Below are 11,420 nucleotides of genomic sequence, written 5' to 3'. Positions count from 1 at the left end.
TGGAAGTATGTTATACATCATATTATTGCAAGTAATTGAGCATGGTTTACACAAACATGTATTACATGATATGATGATATTTATTTGAGCATGATATATATGCTTTTTGTTTTAGGGCATGATTATGCGATTAGGTTTACGTTATGATCATTTATTTCTTGATGAGTTGTTTCGTTTTGACAAGCATGTTCTAATCATTGGCAGGAGGTAGATGGTTTTTTTATAGCGATGTTGTTTATTTGAGTACGGAGGGTCATAGCCCATATATGTGTGGGACTTGACAGTTTTTGGGTCTATGCGTATTTTGGTTCTTGTCGAACGAATAGTGTAAGTATTCTAGCTCGTGGATTGAGCTATTCCACGTAACATCATTATTGATCATCTAGGTGTTTTTGTAGTACCATGCTTAAGGACTACGTGAAGAGATGGATCATAGTGGAGTTAAAGGTCAAGTAGGTGATGAACAGTTCCTACAGGACAGGATTCCTTTGGGGTAGGGTTAGGGTGGAGACGTGGATGTAAATCCATAAACGCCGACGGATGAAGCCTTATCGGTGAGGACTGTGACCTCAGTTTTTCAGGATTTAGCACGCGTCATTGTTTTACAAGTGGTACCACAGCCAGTTGTTCAGCCATAGGAGATGGAGATGGAGCAGAATCTTCGGTACCTTATCCAATTCGACAAACTTGTGAAAGTAGCATTTGAGGGAAATCCAGACCAATTGGTTGCAGACGATTGGTTAGAGCAGGTTGAGAAGCATTTTAGGGCAATGGCGGTACCTGATGATCAGTTAAAGGTTACTTTAACCATGTATAAGTTTGTTGGTGACGCGGCAATATGGTGGAAGACCATGACTAGCGCGTATGAGATCGACAGTATGTTTTGGGACACATTCAAGAATCTTTTATTTGATAAGTATTTCTTGCAGACCAAGAGACGAGGGTTGAGAATACAGTTTGATAGCCTTGAGCAAGGTGACATGTCGGTGACGGAGTATGAGAATAAGTTCACTTCTCTCTCACGATTCGTTACAGAGTTGTTAGGGCATGTTTGGTGCGCAAGAATGGAATGAGGCAGGAATGGAATGGAAATAATATAGGAATGAAATGATCATTCTCATTCTACTGTTTGGATACGTCGTATTATTGTCCGTGAGTCTTGTCATGTTGTTACCAGTGAGTCGTGTGTGTGTTGTGTTGTAATGAAGGATACTTGTGAGTTTTGTAACGAGGGATACCTGTGAGATTGGGTGAATGCCTGTGCACTATTGTGCTGATTGTAACGAAGGATACCTGTGAGATTGGGCGGATGCCTGTACACTGTTGTTATGGTTTTGTGTAGTATCTGTTTCATTAATGCCAAGATGGTGGACATGTCCCGTAATGTGGTTCTGGATTTGAGTGATGTTGATGATGGTTAGTGTGTGAGCCTTTGAGGCAAGTTCGAGATGTTTTGTATAAGTTTCATTTTGTAAGGGTGTGCCAGTTATGACCACTATGTATTAAAGCAATGGTATATTTTGTATGACTTTGTGTGTATTCACGGACGGTTTCACTGGATAATGATATATGTTATTCATGGACGGTTTCACTGGATAATGATGTATGTTCTGTGAACAGTTGAGCTCCTATGTGTGGTGTTGTATGTTGCATGTTGATCGCAGGATGGAATTATTTCGTTTTGGTATGGTTTTTCTTCATTAACATTTCGTATGCAAGGACTTGACATTAAGTTGTCTCGTGGGACTTCCAATAGGCAGAAGTTGTATGTGATTGTTGATGGGGGTAGGACCGCATAGAGGTGAGTTAGGATTCCACATGGTTTGTGGGAGGAGTTCAGTTTTGCTTGGCACGCCTGTATTCAGTTCTGTTTCTAGGGCGAGTTTCACTTTCCCTTTTCTTGACTTGGTCTTGGTAAGGACATTTTTGTTTGTGAGTTCGTTTCTTCATGTAGGAGTTATGTGAGTCAGTGGGTGGACGGACTTCTATAGAGTCCTTTATTTTGTTTTGGATCCTCCGGTGAGGATTTGATTGGGATTGGTTTACTTGACTTCACGGATGGAGGTGAAGTCCTTTGTTTTCAGTAGCACTTGTTCCGAGGTTGGGTGTAATCAATAGAGCGTGAGGCACGATTCGATGTCTGGTGAGTATTTTTTCTTACAGTTTTGTCGTCAACTATGGTAGCTAGCAGATGTGACGTGACTCATGTGTTGAGGATGGTTAGACTGTGTAGCGTGGATCGTGTGTCTGGGGTTAGACATAAAAATTTGTATATACATGTACTTGAGGTTTAGACCTGAGGACAAGAAATGACGTTGGCGTTGAGGTCGGATTGATTATGGGAATGGCCTGGCCAGCTATTTTTCTGAGTCAATCTTTCTTTAACATGATGTCTGGTCAAAGGTCAGTGATCATTGATTTTGCGTGATTAGTGACAGTCAGAGTACGGTGTTGTGCCATGCGTACATATAGATGTACGGTTCCGTTTTAGAGTGAGTCTCGTCAGGAGTGACGGTGTTCTTATGTGTCCGGATGATTTGCCATGAATGATGGTGTATGGGACTACATATCCAATGAGCTTATGTTGTTTTATCAATTGATCCTTATGATGTGTTTAGGAATTGTTTCTTGACTACCTGATGGTACGGTTGGCAGGTTGAATGATTCTTACCGGTTACAGTTATTATGAGGTTGTTATCTTTTATCCACTTAGGAGGGCGGTTTTTGCCTTGGATTGTTGGATCGTGTAGTAGAAAATGGCTGGTACGTTACGTATTTGCATATCCTTATGAGGGATGGCATGGGTATCATTGTCAGGGGTTTATTGCCTCGGGTTTAAAAGGTGTTTTGTTTTGGATGGGATATGTTGACGTGGATTGTGTGGGTCCCATGGAGGATGAGGTGAGATTCGGTATCAACTTGTTGGGCGGCCTTATGACCATCATCCTTATGAGTATTCGGTGCATTTGTTACAGTTGTGTAGAGTACGTTGGGCGACGGATCCACTTCTGGTGTGCAACTCGTTAATTGGTAGCGCAACGTCAGGTGGTGGACACCTGTGCGAGATTATGAGTATCATGTTGATGGTGATGGAAGAGTGAGACATTTCCTATTTTTTGACTCGCCGGGTTGCGGTGGTCTTGACGTGTTGTCTTTGGGGTTTTGTGGTGTGTGTCTCTCCGATTGACCGTGGGGTTCCTTTTTTTCTTTTTCTTTTTCTTTTTCTTTTTCTTTTTTTATTTTTTATTTTATTATTTTCTTTTTTTAAGGATGATAGATTATAACGTCTTATATTTTTCTGATTTATTATTTATTTGTTTTGACGCTTCTCAATTTGCGAACCATGTGGGTCCTGATATTTTTCCTTGGTATTGTTCCATTTACCCATTTGTTTATCTCGGGGGATTTTATTTATGTGGTGCACTTGTGTAGTTATATAAGTTTATATGTGGTTATTAGTGTGGTTGAGTGGAGAAAGATATTTTGTGGCATTGTAGAGGTTATAAGGAAGTTTGATGGGCATTGTTGTCATTTAGGCTTCTTTGACCATTAACTTTGGAAGGTGCTAGAAATCAAAGACTTGGCTTCATTTTTTTTGTCCACTTTTTCTCTTCCCTCATTTTTCGGACCACTCTTTCCCTCACTCCACACTTCTCTTTCTCTCTATATTTCTCTCCCCTTCTTTCTAGAATCTCTTCATGCTAGAAAAAGATTTAGTTTAAGCCGGAGTTAGCAAAGTTATAGATCGTTGCAAGGGTTACGTTTTGGTACCGGTATTGCAAGCTTTTGGTGAGATTCAAGTTTGGAGCTTGGGTTGCTATCTTGAGGTAAGGGAAGTTTAAATTACAAGCCCCATGGTTTTAGTGAGCTTCTTTGTATATTCTTACATAGAATATTATTATTGTGTAACATGCTTAGTTTTGTAGAGAATTGGGTTATGGTGTTCAAGCATGGTATATGGTTGATCTATGTGGTTTGAAATATGGTTAAAGTGTTTTTATGCTAATTGTGCATAACATGCTATTTTCTATGATGAAATGTGGAAGTAGAACTTGTATGGTTGTTTCATGTTTTAGATATCATGTATGATGATATTGATTTAAATTCTTGATTGGTATTTTGATGATTAATTACATAAATTTCATGTATTTTTCATGGGGGCTTGGGCTTGTGAAATTGAAGTCATGATGTGGGAATGAAGGATGAGAAATGAATTGATGTTGCGGTGTAAGTTGGGTTGAGAAGTGAGATGATGGTTGTGAATGATTTGATGAGATTTGGGTTAAAAGGAAAGAGGAGGGCAATTGCACCTCATGTGTTGAATGATTTATGAATTCATTGAATTCATATTTGATGTAATGGTTGATATTACCATGATTTCTTCTTTTTACTCTCCTCTTCTTTGGTTCTGGTTCACGGGATTTTTAGGAATGTACTTTAAACTTTTTCTACTGAGCTGTTGAGCTCACCCTATTCTTATTAACATTTTTTAGGAAATTTGGAGATGAACCAGTGAATTATATGCGTGTAAGCAAAATTAATAGTCTAACATTGATTTCACACAGATAAATAACTAGTCATATATTTAAGAGGGGTTGCACCATATGTAATTGATGTGCATTATGACGAGCCCCTTTCTAAAGCGTTTAGAAAATGAGACTTTTTAATGCGAGAAATTGCTTCGCAAGGTGAAAATATGAATGTGGTTTCGGAAGCTTTTCTAGTCAAATTTATGTTTATAAAAACCACTACTACAACTAATGAAGTATAGCGAGTATGGATCGTCCACCGAGATTATACGTGTTGGAATATAATTTCAACTCTAATGTATCAATTGATTGCAAAAGATAGAGATTGGTTGATTAAACTAAGATGCAAGGAAATTAAAATGCAATTAAAGTAAACTAGTGAGAGATAGGGATTTAAGAGATATGAAGAGAGGTCTTAAGGTGTTGGAATCACCACTAAGTTTGTGTAATTAACCACTTGCTTTCCATTAATGGGGAATACATTGTTGTGAACAAAATGCGACTACCAATTGCAATATTAAGCATGGACCATCAAATTCATGTATGAATTGTCTACCTAACCGACAAATAAACTAAGTGTAGAACAACCCATCAAATCTAAGCATGACCCATCAAACTAGTCACAATTGTAGTACACATCAATCTAGAGAATAATGGAATTTGCAATAATAAGCCATGGAATATCAAATCAAGTATAGATTGTATACCTACCTACAAGCATGAATTAAATTATAGAACAACCCATCAAGCATAAGAATAATCCATCAAATTAATTAACAAACCCATTCAATGAAAACGAATGCTTAGCCATCATTAGATCCTTAATTAATTACACATAGACATGCAACCAACATAGAGAAACTAGTGTAGAGATCAATTCCCAAATAATCACACATAAGATAACATGTAATCAAATAGAGAACCAAAAGAAAGAATTAATCCATATGAATCATGTAAGAAATAATTCCTAATTTAATAACACATAGACATGTAAATAAACTAGAGAAATAATAGGAAGAATTAAACCATAGAAATCATAGAAATATACCAAGATTCATTAAATTCACAAGGTTAGAACACTAATCACAACAATATATATAAATCCAAAAAAATAGAAATACAAGGGTTTAGATTACACAAAACTTAGGGCTCATCCAAGCCTTAAGTGTAGATCTAGCCAATCATGGAGGAGGTAGATGTGGTCATGAAACCCTCAAGAGTTGATGAGCACTGAAAAGTGCGCATTTAAACCCGTTAAGCTTAAGCATTCTAGTACCTTTATCTATCTTACTTTGCCGTTTTAAACTTATTACGTGTTATTTATATTTTCAGGCACTAATCCCAAAATTGAGCTAATTCAGCCAAATAAGAGCTTAATTGAAACAATCCTGAGATAAACCAAAGGAGGGAGCAAAGTGGAGAAAGAAATGAGCAAAAAGGAATTAAGTTGTGCAGCTGAAAAGTTCGATCGATCCAACTTAGAGTTCGATCGATCGAACATCTATGATCGATCACAGTACTTCTCGATAGATCCAACCTTGGCCTTTGCTGAAATTCCAAGTTCGATCGATCCAACATCACCTTCGATCGATCGAATCCTATTTTGTCCTATTCAAATGATTGATCTTATCCACAGCTATACGCCTACCAACCACTTTTGTCCTTTTCCCCATAAATATCTTCGAAATATCTCAGCCTTGTCTTTATCCGGAGGAGTCAGACCACTTCGATCGATTTAAGATGCAATTCGATCGATCGAACCCATCTTCGATCGATCCAAGTTAAGGTTCGATCGATCGAACTTCCTCCAGCGAGAAAAAGTTAAAGTCCAACTCATTTATTTCGTCCTTCACCCAATCATTGGAGAATATGCCTTGCACGACCACAGCTCATCATAGGGTGTATTTGACCTACCTATATAAGGAATATGATACACTTTTTGAAGGGGAGTCTAGAGTCTCTTGTGACACATTGAAAATCATCTTGGAGGCTCTTCTTGGAGAGGAGGAAGGAGGGAAGCTAGAGCACCATTGGAGGAGATCTTCACCAACAAGGAGCAGCCATGGAGTTAGCCCTTGAGGGTTGGATCATCACTACCATGAGTGTCTAGACATCCTCTTGGGGCTAGAGTTAGCCCCAAGCATGCTTTCTATACTCTAATCATGTGTATTATTGAGGGATTAGTGTTGTATGATACATCTTGATATTCATGTATATATAAATCTTGATTATTTCATGGTTTGTATGGTTTAATGCTTCCAATTGACTATTTTATTCTACCCATATGTCTATGTATGCTAGAGTATGATATTCATGTGCTTATCTCTAGATTTAGTGTTTTTGATGCATGTCTATGTGTATTGATGCTATAAATCTAGAGATTATCTAGATAATATGCTTAATGAATGCTATTTTGGTTCATTTGATGGTTTATGCCTAATCTTGATGGCTTGTGCCTCTCCCCTAGTCTAGATAGCTTTATTTTCATGCTAGTAGTGTAGATTTAGTGTAGTGGTTATATAATGTTAGATGGGAGGACAATCTACTCTTGATGTTTGATGTTCCATGCTTGTGAGTCCAAATGACATATTCCTCTAATATTGTGTTGTATGTGGATTGTGAGCTTAATGAAGGATTAATGACTAATTATGATATGTTGTATCTTTCACATGTGTTTAGACAATTTATTCCTCTCCCAATAGATAAATTGTGGCCTCTCACATGATGTTTAGATAATGCATGTTTAACTAAGTCATCCTTATGGATTGCTTGGACTATGAACTTAATGAAAGGTTCAATGACTTGATTTGATATTTTGTTCTCTTCACATGATGTCTAGACAATATATTCCTCTACCAATAGATGTATTGTGGCCTCACACATGTTGATTGAGACAATTTGCACTTGTTGAGTCACCCTTACCAATTAAATGTCTTTTACACACACAACATTGTTGTAACACATTCATTTCCCTCATTAGTCACTTGATTATGGTTTGGAATAGTATTGTTTGGTGGTGATCTCTACACCCCAAGACCTTTCCTTCTTACTTACTCTTTATCTTATTGCATTTTAATTAATTCTTTTCTAGAAGTAATCAACCAACCCAATTCTCTTTTGCAATCATTTGGTACGCTAGAGTCGAAGTTGAAATTCCAACACGTATAATCCCTTGGGACGATCCCTACTCACTCCTGCTACGTTAGTAGTAGTGTTGGTAGTGGTTTTTATAAATTTAAATTTGACATAAAAGGCTTTTCTTGAACCACACATTCACTACATTTAGTTTGGCGTATTGGAACGGCCGTCGTCAGATTTTGGCACTGTTGCCGGGGATTAACGGTTTTGTTGGAATTAAACTAGACAATAGTGTTCATTAGATTGCTTCTATTTTTATTTTATTTTCCATTGTATATTCTTTTCTCTTGATTCTCATTATTATTTGTTCAATTAGGTACTTGACTACAAGGAAGGCGAACTTGGGAACTTAAAGCAATCATTGGAGCTTAAAAGCTAAATTTGGAGTTGAAGTGCTAAAGGACCATTGTGACCAATTCTTGGCTCTCTTGTATTTTAATTGTTTCACTTCTTTGTATGCTTGTGATAGCCCTTCTTGAGGCTCATTTTATTGCTAAATTTTTGTCCAAGCATAGGCCCTTGTTGAGGCCAATTTTTTCTTGCATTTGGGTTTTAATTGTGAATGGAGGAATTGTTTGATCCAAGTTTGGGGGGGAATTACATCCCTTCACCTTATGCTCTTCCATCACATTTTAATCCTTATGAGATTGAGTCCAATTCATTTCATGCATCATCTTATTATGGACTTGATCACTCATTTAATCCTTCTTATGACTATTGCCCTCTACCACCATTTTATGATGAATCAATTCCACCACCTTCTAAGTACTCACCCGGATTTGAAGAAAAAGTGTTAGCTTTACTTGATGTGCATATTTCACACACTTCACTTATTAATTCTCATTCTCAAACTTTAGCCAACTTAAAAGCTCAAGTTGAGCAAATTGCAAGTACTCTTTCTCACCAAGAGGAGGAGGAAGAGGCAAATTAAAAAATGGCAAGAACTTCAATGTATATAGATGAGGATGATGAGAGTGAGGAGAATGAAACAAGTGAGCTAATGCCTAGCACTCTATCTTGTATAAAGGAGGAAGTGGCAAGTGAGTTAGTGGCTAATCCAATAGAACATAACATGATTAATGAGGACTTTCCTTGTTTTGATTATGATTTTATCTCGGACATGGCTACTCTAGAGAGTGAGGAGATGTTGACCACACTTGAGGTAGGAGAGAAGGAGGAGGAACTTGTTGAAAAGGGCCTTCCTTCTATTATCTCTAATGACCCTCTTGAGGAATGTCTTTTGGAAATGTATAAAAATTGTGGTTTTGACTTTAAAAGCTCTAAAAATGAAATAAACTCTCTAATGGACTCCTTAGCTTACTTAGAAGGTGAGGAAATGATAATTTATGAGGAGGAGAAGAGGGATGAAGAGAGGGTGTTTCTTATTAATCCAAATGAGTCTTTGAAAGACAATGCCTCACCAATTATCAATATGGATGATCATTTGAATGTGTTTCAAGAACACAACAAAGAGGCAAGCCTAACCATGATTGATTTTGTTTTCAAGACCGTGGATGAAAGGAACAATATCATCTCTTTTATTTCTTTTCAAGTCATTCTTTTGGAGGATGATTTTATTGTCATAAGTAGGACATTAAATGAGAAAAGTGAAAGGAGGGTCAATAAGGATGTTTCATATCCAGTTTTTGATTCATTTGATTAGTGAGTTGACCTAACGTCTTGCTAGAGACGTTAAACACTAATATTCGTAGAGTTTCACAACTCTATTCCTCCCTCATTTCTTTTTATTTTTCATTCTTGTGTACATTCTTCCATCTATTTTTCAGATTTTCATTCTTGTTACCATCATTGGGGCTTAGCATAGGATTTTCTGCACTTTCAGTTCAAAATTAGGCATTTGGTGCCAGTTCGATCGATCACAAGAGCACCTTCGATCGATCGAATTGTTCTTCGATCGATCCAACTATGGATTCGATCGATCGAACTACCTTTCGATCGATCCAACATGTGGTTCGATCAATCATGAGTCCCAACACTTAGAAAAATTTTGGGCCTGCATCCAAATTCCAAAATGCATGCTCTCGGGATCTCCAAAATTTTACATGTTCGATCGATCGAATTTCATCTCGAATCGATCACAGCTATGTTCGATCGATCGAACTTCATCTTCGATCGATCACAACTTTGCCCCTTTGACCCTTTCACTTTTTGACTTTTTCCTATTTCTATTTTTATTTTATTTTATTTTATTTTTTTATTTTCTTTTATTTTATTTAGTTACTTCTATCTTGGTATTAAAAATAATATATATATATATATATATATATATATATATAATATAATAATATTTCTTTTCTTTTATTTTATTTCCTTTTATCTTATTTCCAAAAAAATCCAAAAATATTTTGTTTAACTTTAATTTTTAATTCTTCTAACTTATCAAAATAAAAAAAAATCTTTGCATTCCTTATTTTCTTACATTTTCATTTACTTGCCTTTTTATTTTTATTTGTGTACATATTTGTTTTGTCTAAAAAAAATAAAAAAATAATAAAAATGAGACGATTTTTCAAAGAAGTATTCCGTCTTAATAGAGACATTAAACTTAGCACCCATTTTGCATATTTCTTACATTTTCCATTTTTCTTTGCATGTTTTCACATATATATTTAAAAAAAAAAAAAATGAAAAACAAAAAGTAAGAAAATTTTGTATATACTTGCATTGTACATATTCTTTCCATTTGTTTTGCATTGCACATATTGTTTTTCATTTCTTACATTGAACATATTCTTTCATTACATTTTGCCTTATTTAATTTTCTTTTTATATTTTGTTCATGCATTTTTCTTTGTTTTTCTTGCATTTTGTATATACTTGCTTTCATCAAATGAAAAATATAAAAAGATTCATCATTGTGCCCTTATGTATAGTCATGCATACTTTATGCTTTAGTTAGGGCTTGATCTTATATCTCTCTTGCATCATGTGTTACATTGCCTTAGAATGCTTGATTTGATTATTCTTATCCCATTTGATATTTGATGTGAGTTTGCTAGCATGGTTATTCAAGTAGGTTGTTGATTCCAAGTTTGGGGGAGACGTCTTTCGAATTGGATCATAACCGGGTTTCATGTCTACACCACCACGGTATACTCTTTCCACTTTTTTTTTCTTTTCTTTTTTTTTTTTTTTTTTTTTTTTTTTTTTTTTTTTTTTCCATTGTTCTCATTGCACATTGAGGACAATGTGCGGTTTAAGTTTGGGGGTAAGGTGTCTTGTTGCATTCTACTTAAGATTTTAGCTTTAAATGCATGATTGAGATTTGAGATTGATGTTAGCTATGATTTTGATCTTTTGAGGATTATATTGCTTAAAATTTAAAAATTGTTTGACTTGAGAGTCCAATACTCCTTGTATGTCTTGAGGATGCCATTTAGGAGTAAATTTTTCAAAAGATTGATATCTTGCTTGCATTTGTGGTCCACATCATCCTGATTTTGTGATTGTTTTGAGATTCATTCTAGGATTCTACACTAGCACCGGCGCACGCTAGCATTCAATTGTGGGGTACATGTTTTGTTGATTATTGAATTGGTTATATCCCAATTGGGCTAGTAGTGCATTGAAAGCTTTCATTCTTGATAAAGGTGGATAACAACCCCTTTTCATTGAGTAGCCGGGATTCTTGCCTCATTAAGCAGTGAACTTCTCGCGCCAAAAGGTGGAGGGCCCAAACTCTAAGTTAATACTTAAAAAAAAAAAAATAAATAAAAAAAGAAAAAAAGAAGA

The sequence above is a fragment of the Cornus florida genome, unplaced genomic scaffold, assembly GCF_030987335.1.
Source record: "Cornus florida cultivar Cherokee Brave unplaced genomic scaffold, ASM3098733v1 CherokeeBrave_3.0.0_Hap2_Chr08, whole genome shotgun sequence".
NCBI lineage: Eukaryota > Viridiplantae > Streptophyta > Magnoliopsida > Cornales > Cornaceae > Cornus > Cornus florida.
Note: the sequence above shows the minus strand (reverse complement) of the source record.